The sequence below is a fragment of the Bombus terrestris genome, chromosome 13, assembly GCF_910591885.1.
Source record: "Bombus terrestris chromosome 13, iyBomTerr1.2, whole genome shotgun sequence".
NCBI lineage: Eukaryota > Metazoa > Arthropoda > Insecta > Hymenoptera > Apidae > Bombus > Bombus terrestris.
Window position 1 is genome coordinate 3,804,389 of NC_063281.1, and position 14,557 is coordinate 3,818,945.

A 14,557-nucleotide genomic window follows, 5' to 3' on the forward strand; every position below is an offset into this window, starting at 1 on the left:
ACGTATAACGTTATATACTATTACTATATAACGTATAACGTTATGTACTATTACTATATAACGCATAACGTTATATAATATTACTATATAACGCATAACGTTATATAATATTACTATATAACGTATAACGTTATATACTATTACTATATAACGCATAACGTTATATAATATTACTATATAACGTATAACGTTATATACTATTACTATATAACGTATAACGTTATATACTATTACTATATAACGTATAACGTTATATACTATTACTATATAACGTATAACGATATATACTATTACGTATTAACGTATAACGTTATATACTATTACGTATTAACGTATAACGTTATATACTATTACTATATAACGTACAGCGTTATATACTATTACTATATAACGTATAACGTTATATACTATTACTATATAACGTATAACGTTATATACTATTACTATATAACGTATAACGATATATACTATTCCGTACTATCGTATAACGTTATATACTATTACTATATAACGTATAACGATATATACTATTACGTATTAACGTATAACGTTACATAATATTACGTATTAACGTATAACGTTATATACTATTACTATATAACGGATAACGTTATATACTATTACTATATAACGTATAACGTTATATACTATTACTATATAACGCATAACGTTATATACTATTACTATATAACGTATAACGATATATACTATTACGTATTAACGTATAACGTTATATACTATTACTATATAACGTATAACGTTATATAATATTACTATATAACGCATAACGTTATATAATATTACTATATAACGTATAACGTTATATACTATTACTATATAACGTATAACGTTATATACTATTACTATATAACGTATAACGTTATATACTATTACTATATAACGCATAACGTTATATACTATTACTATATAACGCATAACGTTATATACTATTACTATATAACGTATAACGATATATACTATTACGTATTAACGTATAACGTTATATACTATTACTATATAACGTATAACGTTATATACCATTACTATATAACGTATAACGTTGTATACTATTACTATATAACGTATAACGTTATATACTATTACTATATAACGTATAACGTTATATACTATTACTATATAACGTATAACGTTATATACTATTACTATATAACGCATAACGTTATATACTATTACTATATAACGCATAACGTTATATACTATTACTATATAACGTATAACGATATATACTATTACGTATTAACGTATAACGTTATATACTATTACTATATAACGTATAACGTTATATACCATTACTATATAACGTATAACGTTGTATACTATTACTATATAACGTATAACGTTATATACTATTACTATATAACGTATAACGTTATATACTATTAGGTAATAACGTATAACGTTATATAGTATTGCCATATCACGTATAACGTTGTATATTATTACGTACTAACGTATAACGTTATATACTATTACTATATAACGTATAACGTTATATACTATTACTATATAACGTATAACGTTATATACTATTACTATATAACGTATAACGTTATATACTATTACTATATAACGTATAACGATATATACTATTCCGTACTATCGTATAACGTTATATACTATTACTATATAACGTATAACGATATATACTATTACGTATTAACGTATAACGTTACATAATATTACGTATTAACGTATAACGTTATATACTATTACTATATAACGGATAACGTTATATACTATTACAATATAACGTATAACGTTATATACTATTACTATACAACGTATAACGTTATATACTATTACTCTATAACGTATAACGTTATATACTATTACTATATAACGTATAACGTTATATACTATTACTATATAACGTATAACGTTATATACTTATACTATATAACGTATAACGTTATATACTATTACTATATAACGTATAACGTTATATACTATTACTATATAACGTATAACGTTATATACTATTACTATATAACGTATAACGATATATATTATTACGTACTAACGTATAACGTTATATACTATTACTATATAACGTATAACGTTATATACTATTACTATATAACGTATAACGTTCTATACTGTTACTATATAACGCATAACGTTATATAATATTACTATATAACGTATAACGTTATATACTATTACTATATAACGTATAACGTTATATACTATTACTATATAACGTATAACGATATATACTATTCCGTACTATCGTATAAGGTTATATACTATTACCATATAACGCATAACGTTATATACTATTACTATATAACGTATAACGTTATATACTATTACTATATAACGCATAACGTTATATAATATTACTATATAACGTATAACGTTATATACTATTACTATATAACGTATAACGTTATATACTATTACTATATAACGTATAACGTTATATACTATTACTATATAACGTATAACGATATATACTATTACGTATTAACGTATAACGTTATATACTATTACGTATTAACGTATAACGTTATATACTATTACTATATAACGTATAACGTTATATACTATTACTATATAACGTATAACGTTATATACTATTACTATATAACGTATAACGTTATATACTATTACTATATAACGTATAACGATATATACTATTCCGTACTATCGTATAACGTTATATACTATTACTATATAACGTATAACGATATATACTATTACGTATTAGCGTATAACGTTACATAATATTACGTATTAACGTATAACGTTATATACTATTACTATATAACGGATAACGTTATATACTATTACTATATAACGTATAACGTTATATACTATTACTATATAACGCATAACGTTATATACTATTACTATATAACGTATAACGATATATACTATTACGTATTAACGTATAACGTTATATACTATTACTATATAACGTATAACGTTATATACCATTACTATATAACGTATAACGTTGTATACTATTACTATATAACGTATAACGTTATATACTATTACCATATAACGTATAAAGTTATATACTATTACTATATAACGCATAACGTCATATACTATTACCATATAACGTATAACGTTATATACTATTACTATATAACGTATAACGTTATGTACTATTACTATATAACGCATAACGTTATATAATATTACTATATAACGCATAACGTTATATAATATTACTATATAACGTATAACGTTATATACTATTACTATATAACGTATAACGTTATATACTATTACTATATAACGTATAACGTTATATACTATTACTATATAACGCATAACGTTATATACTATTACTATATAACGCATAACGTTATATACTATTACTATATAACGTATAACGATATATACTATTACGTATTAACGTATAACGTTATATACTATTACTATATAACGTATAACGTTATATACCATTACGATATAACGTATAACGTTGTATACTATTACTATATAACGTATAACGTTATATACTATTACTATATAACGTATAACGTTATATACTATTAGGTAATAACGTATAACGTTATATAGTATTGCCATATCACGTATAACGTTGTATATTATTACGTACTAACGTATAACGTTATATACTATTACTATATAACGTATAAAGTTATATACTATTACTATATAACGTATAACGTTATATACTATTACTATATAACGTATAACGTTATATACTATTACTATATAACGTATAACGATATATACTATTCCGTACTATCGTATAACGTTATATACTATTACTATATAACGTATAACGATATATACTATTACGTATTAACGTATAACGTTACATAATATTACGTATTAACGTATAACGTTATATACTATTACTATATAACGGATAACGTTATATACTATTACTATATAACGTATAACGTTATATACTATTACTATATAACGCATAACGTTATATACTATTACTATATAACGTATAACGATATATACTATTACGTATTAACGTATAACGTTATATACTATTACTATATAACGTATAACGTTATATACCATTACTATATAACGTATAACGTTGTATACTATTACTATATAACGTATAACGTTATATACTATTACCATATAACGTATAACGTTATATACTATTACTATATAACGCATAACGTCATATACTATTACCATATAACGTATAACGTTATATACTATTACTATATAACGTATAACGTTATGTACTATTACTATATAACGCATAACGTTATATAATATTACTATATAACGCATAACGTTATATAATATTACTATATAACGTATAACGTTATATACTATTACTATATAACGCATAACGTTATATAATATTACTATATAACGTATAACGTTATATACTATTACTATATAACGTATAACGTTATATACTATTACTATATAACGTATAACGTTATATACTATTACTATATAACGTATAACGATATATACTATTACGTATTAACGTATAACGTTATATACTATTACGTATTAACGTATAACGTTATATACTATTACTATATAACGTATAACGTTATATACTATTACTATATAACGTATAACGTTATATACTATTACTATATAACGTATAACGTTATATACTATTACTATATAACGTATAACGATATATACTATTCCGTACTATCGTATAACGTTATATACTATTACTATATAACGTATAACGATATATACTATTACGTATTAACGTATAACGTTACATAATATTACGTATTAACGTATAACGTTATATACTATTACTATATAACGGATAACGTTATATACTATTACTATATAACGTATAACGTTATATACTATTACTATATAACGCATAACGTTATATACTATTACTATATAACGTATAACGATATATACTATTACGTATTAACGTATAACGTTATATACTATTACTATATAACGTATAACGTTATATACCATTACTATATAACGTATAACGTTGTATACTATTACTATATAACGTATAACGTTATATACTATTACCATATAACGTATAACGTTATATACTATTACTATATAACGCATAACGTCATATACTATTACCATATAACGTATAACGTTATATACTATTACTATATAACGTATAACGTTATGTACTATTACTATATAACGCATAACGTTATATAATATTACTATATAACGCATAACGTTATATAATATTACTATATAACGTATAACGTTATATACTATTACTATATAACGTATAACGTTATATACTATTACTATATAACGTATAACGTTATATACTATTACTATATAACGCATAACGTTATATACTATTACTATATAACGCATAACGTTATATACTATTACTATATAACGTATAACGATATATACTATTACGTATTAACGTATAACGTTATATACTATTACTATATAACGTATAACGTTATATACCATTACTATATAACGTATAACGTTGTATACTATTACTATATAACGTATAACGTTATATACTATTACTATATAACGTATAACGTTATATACTATTAGGTAATAACGTATAACGTTATATAGTATTGCCATATCACGTATAACGTTGTATATTATTACGTACTAACGTATAACGTTATATACTATTACTATATAACGTATAACGTTATATACTATTACTATATAACGTATAACGTTATATACTATTACTATATAACGTATAACGTTATATACTATTACTATATAACGTATAACGTTATATACTATTACTATATAACGTATAACGATATATACTATTCCGTACTATCGTATAACGTTATATACTATTACGTATTAACGTATAACGTTACATAATATTACGTATTAACGTATAACGTTATATACTATTACTATATAACGGATAACGTTATATACTATTACTATATAACGTATAGCGTTATATACTATTACTATATAACGCATAACGTTATATACTATTACTATATAACGTATAACGATATATACTATTACGTATTAACGTATAACGTTATATACTATTACTATATAACGTATAACGTTATATACCATTACTATATAACGTATAACGTTGTATACTATTACTATATAACGTATAACGTTATATACTATTACCATATAACGTATAACGTTATATACTATTACTATATAACGCATAACGTCATATACTATTACCATATAACGTATAACGTTATATACTATTACTATATAACGTATAACGTTATGTACTATTACTATATAACGCATAACGTTATATAATATTACTATATAACGCATAACGTTATATAATATTACTATATAACGTATAACGTTATATACTATTACTATATAACGTATAACGTTATATACTATTACTATATAACGTATAACGTTATATACTATTACTATATAACGCATAACGTTATATACTATTACTATATAACGCATAACGTTATATACTATTACTATATAACGCATAACGATATATACTATTACGTATTAACGTATAACGTTATATACTATTACTATATAACGTATAACGTTATATACCATTACTATATAACGTATAACGTTGTATACTATTACTATATAACGTATAACGTTATATACTATTACTATATAACGTATAACGTTATATACTATTAGGTAATAACGTATAACGTTATATAGTATTGCCATATCACGTATAACGTTGTATATTATTACGTACTAACGTATAACGTTATATACTATTACTATATAACGTATAACGTTATATACTATTACTATATAACGTATAACGTTATATACTATTACTATATAACGTATAACGTTATATACTATTACTATATAACGTATAACGTTATATACTATTACTATATAACGTATAACGATATATACTATTCCGTACTATCGTATAACGTTATATACTATTACGTATTAACGTATAACGTTACATAATATTACGTATTAACGTATAACGTTATATACTATTACTATATAACGGATAACGTTATATACTATTACTATATAACGTATAGCGTTATATACTATTACTATATAACGCATAACGTTATATACTATTACTATATAACGTATAACGATATATACTACTACGTATTAACGTATAACGTTATATACTATTACTATATAACGTATAACGTTATATACCATTACTACATAACGTATAACGTTGTATACTATTACTATATAACGTATAACGATATATACTATTACTATATAACGTATAACGATATATACTATTACGTATTAACGTATAACGATATATACTATTACTATATAACGTATAACGATATATACTATTACTATATAACGTATAACGATATATACTATTACCATATAACGCATAACGTTATATACTATTACTATATAACGTATAACGTTATATACTATTACTATATAACGTATAACGTTATATACTATTACTATATAACGTATAACGTTATATACTATTACTATATAACGTATAACGTTGTATATTATTACGTACTAACGTATAACGTTATATACTATTACTATATAACGTATAACGATATATACTATTCCGTACCATCGTATAACGTTATATACTATTACTATATAACGCATAACGTTATATACTATTACTATATAACGTATAACGTTATATACTATTACCATATAACGCATAACGTTATATACTATTACTATATAACGTATAACGTTATATACTATTACTATATAACGTATAACGTTATATACTATTACTATATAACGTATAACGATATATACTATTACTATATAACGTATAACGATATATACTATTACGTATTAACGTATAACGATATATACTATTACTATATAACGTATAACGATATATACTATTACTATATAACGTATAACGATATATACTATTACGTATTAACGTATAACGATATATACTATTACTATATAACGTATAACGATATATACTATTACGTATTAACGTATAACGTTATATACTATTACGTATTAACGTATAACGTTATATACTATTACTATATAACGTATAACGTTATATACTATTACTATATAACGTATAACGTTATATACTATTACTATATAACGTATAACGTTATATACTATTACTATATAACGTATAACGATATATACTATTCCGTACTATCGTATAACGTTATATACTATTACTATATAACGTATAACGATATATACTATTACGTATTAACGTATAACGTTACATAATATTACGTATTAACGTATAACGTTATATACTATTACTATATAACGGATAACGTTATATACTATTACTATATAACGCATAACGTTATATACTATTACTATATAACGTATAACGATATATACTATTCCGTACCATCGTATAACGTTATATACTATTACTATATAACGCATAACGTTATATACTATTACTATATAACGTATAACGTTATATACTATTACCATATAACGCATAACGTTATATACTATTACTATATAACGTATAACGTTATATACTATTACTATATAACGTATAACGTTATATACTATTACTATATAACGTATAACGTTATATACTATTACTATATAACGTATAACGATATATACTATTACTATATAACGTATAACGATATATACTATTACGTATTAACGTATAACGTTATATACTATTACTATATAACGCATAACGTTATATAATATTACTATATAACGTATAACGTTATATACTATTACCATATAACGCATAACGTTATATGCTATTACTATATAACGTATAACGTTATATACTATTACTATATAACGTATAACGTTATATACTATTACTATATAAGGTATAACGATATATACTATTACTATATAACGTATAACGATATATACTATTACGTATTAACGTATAACGTTATATACTATTACTATATAACGCATAACGTTATATACTATTACTATATAACGGATAACGTTATATACTATTACTATATAACGCATAACGTTATATACTATTACTATATAACGTATAACGATATATACTATTCCGTACCATCGTATAACGTTATATACTATTACTATATAACGCATAACGTTATATACTATTACTATATAACGTATAACGTTATATACTATTACCATATAACGCATAACGTTATATACTATTACTATATAACGTATAACGTTATATACTATTACTATATAACGTATAACGTTATATACTATTACTATATAACGTATAACGTTATATACTATTACTATATAACGTATAACGATATATACTATTACTATATAACGTATAACGATATATACTATTACGTATTAACGTATAACGTTATATACTATTACTATATAACGCATAACGTTATATAATATTACGATATAACGTATAACGTTATATACTATTACCATATAACGCATAACGTTATATGCTATTACTATATAACGTATAACGTTATATACTATTACTATATAACGTATAACGTTATATACTATTACTATATAACGTATAACGATATATACTATTACTATATAACGTATAACGATATATACTATTACGTATTAACGTATAACGTTATATACTATTACTATATAACGCATAACGTTATATACTATTACTATATAACGTATAACGTTATATACTATTACTATATAACGCATAACGTTATATAATATTACTACATAACGTATAACGTTATATACTATTACTATATAACGTATAACGTTATATACTATTACTATATAACGTATAACGTTATATACTATTACTATATAACGTATAACGTTATATACTATTACTATATAACGTATAACGATATATACTATTACTATATAACGTATAACGATATATACTATTACGTATTAACGTATAACGTTATATACTATTACTATATAACGCATAACGTTATATAATATTACTATATAACGTATAACGTTATATACTATTACCATATAACGCATAACGTTATATACTATTACTATATAACGTATAACGTTATATACTATTACTATATAACGTATAACGTTATATACTATTACTATATAACGTATAACGATATATACTATTACTATATAACGTATAACGATATATACTATTACGTATTAACGTATAACGTTATATACTATTACTATATAACGCACAACGTTATATACTATTACTATATAACGTATAACGTTATATACTATTACTATATAACGCATAACGTTATATAATATTACTACATAACGTATAACGTTATATACTATTACTATATAACGTACAACGTTATATACTATTACTATATAACGTATAACGATATATACTATTACTATATAACGTATAACGATATATACTATTACGTATTAACGTATAACGTTATATACTATTACTATATAACGTATAACGATATATACTATTCCGTACTATCGTATAACGTTATATACTATTACTGTATAACGCATAACGTTATATACTATTACTATATAACGTATAACGTTATATACTATTACTGTATAACGCATAACGTTATATAATATTACTATATAACGTATAACGTTATATACTATTACTATATAACGTATAACGTTATATAGTATTACCATATCACGTATAACGTTATATACTATTACTATATAACGTACAACGTTATATACTATTACTATATAACGTATAACGATATATACTATTACTATATAACGTATAACGGTATATACTATTACGTATTAACGTATAACGTTATATACTATTACTATATAACGTATAACGTTATATACTATTACTATATAACGTATAACGTTATATACTATTACTATATAACGTATAACGTTATATACTATTACTATATAACGTATAACGTTATATACTATTACTATAAAACGTATAACGATATATACTATTCCGTACTATCGTATAACGTTATATACTATTACTGTATAACGCATAACGTTATATACTATTACTATATAACGTATAACGTTATATACTATTACTGTATAACGCATAACGTTATATAATATTACTATATAACGTATAACGTTATATACTATTACTATATAACGTATAACGTTATATAGTATTACCATATCACGTATAACGTTATATACTATTACTATATAACGTATAACGTTATATACTATTACTATATAACGCATAACGTTATATACTATTACTATATAACGTATAACGTTATATACTATTACTGTATAACGCATAACGTTATATAATATTACTATATAACGTATAACGTTATATACTATTACTATATAACGTATAACGTTATATAGTATTACCATATCACGTATAACGTTATATACTATTACTATATAACGTATAACGTTATATACTATTACTATATAACGCATAACGTTATATACTATTACTATATAACGTATAACGTTATATACTATTACCATATAACGCATAACGTTATATACTATTACTATATAACGTATAACGTTATATACTATTACTATATAACGTATAACGTTATATACTATTACTATATAACGTATAACGATATATACTATTACTATATAACGTATAACGATATATACTATTACGTATTAACGTATAACGTTATATACTATTACTATATAACGCATAACGTTATATACTATTACTATATAACGTATAACGTTATATACTATTACTATATAACGCATAACGTTATATAATATTACTACATAACGTATAACGTTATATACTATTACTATATAACGTACAACGTTATATACTATTACTATATAACGTATAACGATATATACTATTACTATATAACGTATAACGTTGTATACTATTACTGTATAACGCATAACGTTATATAATATTACTATATAACGTATAACGTTATATACTATTACTATATAACGTATAACGTTATATAGTATTACCATATCACGTATAACGTTATATACTATTACTATATAACGTATAACGTTATATACTATTACTATATAACGCATAACGTTATATACTATTACTATATAACGTATAACGTTATATACTATTACTATATAACGCATAACGTTATATACTATTACTATATAACGCATAACGTTATATACTATTACTATATAACGCATAACGTTATATACTATTACTATATAACGTATAACGTTATATACTATTACTATATAACGCATAACGTTATATAATATTACTATATAACGTATAACGTTATATACTATTACTATATAACGCATAACGTTATATACTATCACTATATAACGTATAACGTTATATACTATTACTATATAACGTATAACGTTATATACTATTACTATATAACGTATAACGTTATATACTATTACTATATAACGCATAACGTTATATACCATTACTATATAACGTATAACGTTGTATACTATTACTATATAACGTATAACGTTATATACTATTACTATATAACGTATAACGTTATATACTATTAGGTAATAACGTATAACGTTATATAGTATTGCCATATCGCGTATAACGTTGTATATTATTACGTACTAACGTATAACGTTATATACTATTACTATATAACGTATAACGATATATACTATTCCGTACCATCGTATAACGTTATATACTATTACTATATAACGCATAACGTTATATACTATTACTATATAACGTATAACGTTATATACTATTACTATATAACGCATAACGTTATATAATATTACTATATAACGTATAACGTTATATACTATTACCATATAACGCATAACGTTATATACTATTACTGTATAACGTATAACGTTATATACTATTACTATATAACGTACAACGTTATATACTATTACTATATAACGTATAACGATATATACTATTACTATATAACGTATAACGATATATACTATTACGTATTAACGTATAACGTTATATACTATTACTATATAACGTATAACTTTATATACTATTACTATATAACGTATAACGTTATATACTATTACCATATAACGCATAACGTTATATACTATTACTGTATAACGCATAACGTTATATACTATTACTATATAACGTATAACGATATATACTATTACTATATAACGTATAACGATATATACTATTACGTATTAACGTATAACGTTATATACTATTACTATATAACGTATAACGTTATATACTATTACTATATAACGTATAACGTTATATACTATTACTATATAACGTATAACGATATATACTATTCCGTACTATCGTATAACGTTATATACTGTTACTGTATAACGCATAACGTTATATACTATTACTCTATAACGTATAACGTTATATACTGTTACTGTATAACGCATAACGATATATACTATTACGTATTAACGTATAACGTTATATACTATTACTATATAACGTATAACGTTATATACCATTACTATATAACGTATAACGTTGTATACTATTACTATATAACGCATAACGTTATATACTATTACTATATAACGTATAACGATATATACTATTACGTATTAACGTATAACGTTATATACTATTACTATATAACGTATAACGTTATATACCATTACTATATAACGTATAACGTTGTATACTATTACTATATAACGTATAACGTTATATACTATTACCATATAACGTATAACGTTATATACTATTACTATATAACGCATAACGTCATATACTATTACCATATAACGTATAACGTTATATACTATTACTATATAACGTATAACGTTATGTACTATTACTATATAACGCATAACGTTATATAATATTACTATATAACGCATAACGTTATATAATATTACTATATAACGTATAACGTTATATACTATTACTATATAACGTATAACGTTATATACTATTACTATATAACGTATAACGTTATATACCATTACTATATAACGTATAACGTTGTATACTATTACTATATAACGTATAACGTTATATACTATTACTATATAACGTATAACGTTATATACTATTAGGTAATAACGTATAACGTTATATAGTATTGCCATATCGCGTATAACGTTGTATATTATTACGTACTAACGTATAACGTTATATACTATTACTATATAACGTATAACGATATATACTATTACGTATTAACGTATAACGTTACATAATATTACGTATTAACGTATAACGTTATATACTATTACTATATAACGGATAACGTTATATACTATTACTATATAACGCATAACGTTATATACTATTACTATATAACGTATAACGATATATACTATTCCGTACCATCGTATAACGTTATATACTATTACTATATAACGCATAACGTTATATACTATTACTATATAACGTATAACGTTATATACTATTACCATATAACGCATAACGTTATATACTATTACTATATAACGTATAACGTTATATACTATTACTATATAACGTATAACGTTATATACTATTACTATATAACGTATAACGTTATATACTATTACTATATAACGTATAACGATATATACTATTACTATATAACGTATAACGATATATACTATTACGTATTAACGTATAACGTTATATACTATTACTATATAACGCATAACGTTATATAATATTACTATATAACGTATAACGTTATATACTATTACCATATAACGCATAACGTTATATGCTATTACTATATAACGTATAACGTTATATACTATTACTATATAACGTATAACGTTATATACTATTACTATATAACGTATAACGATATATACTATTACTATATAACGTATA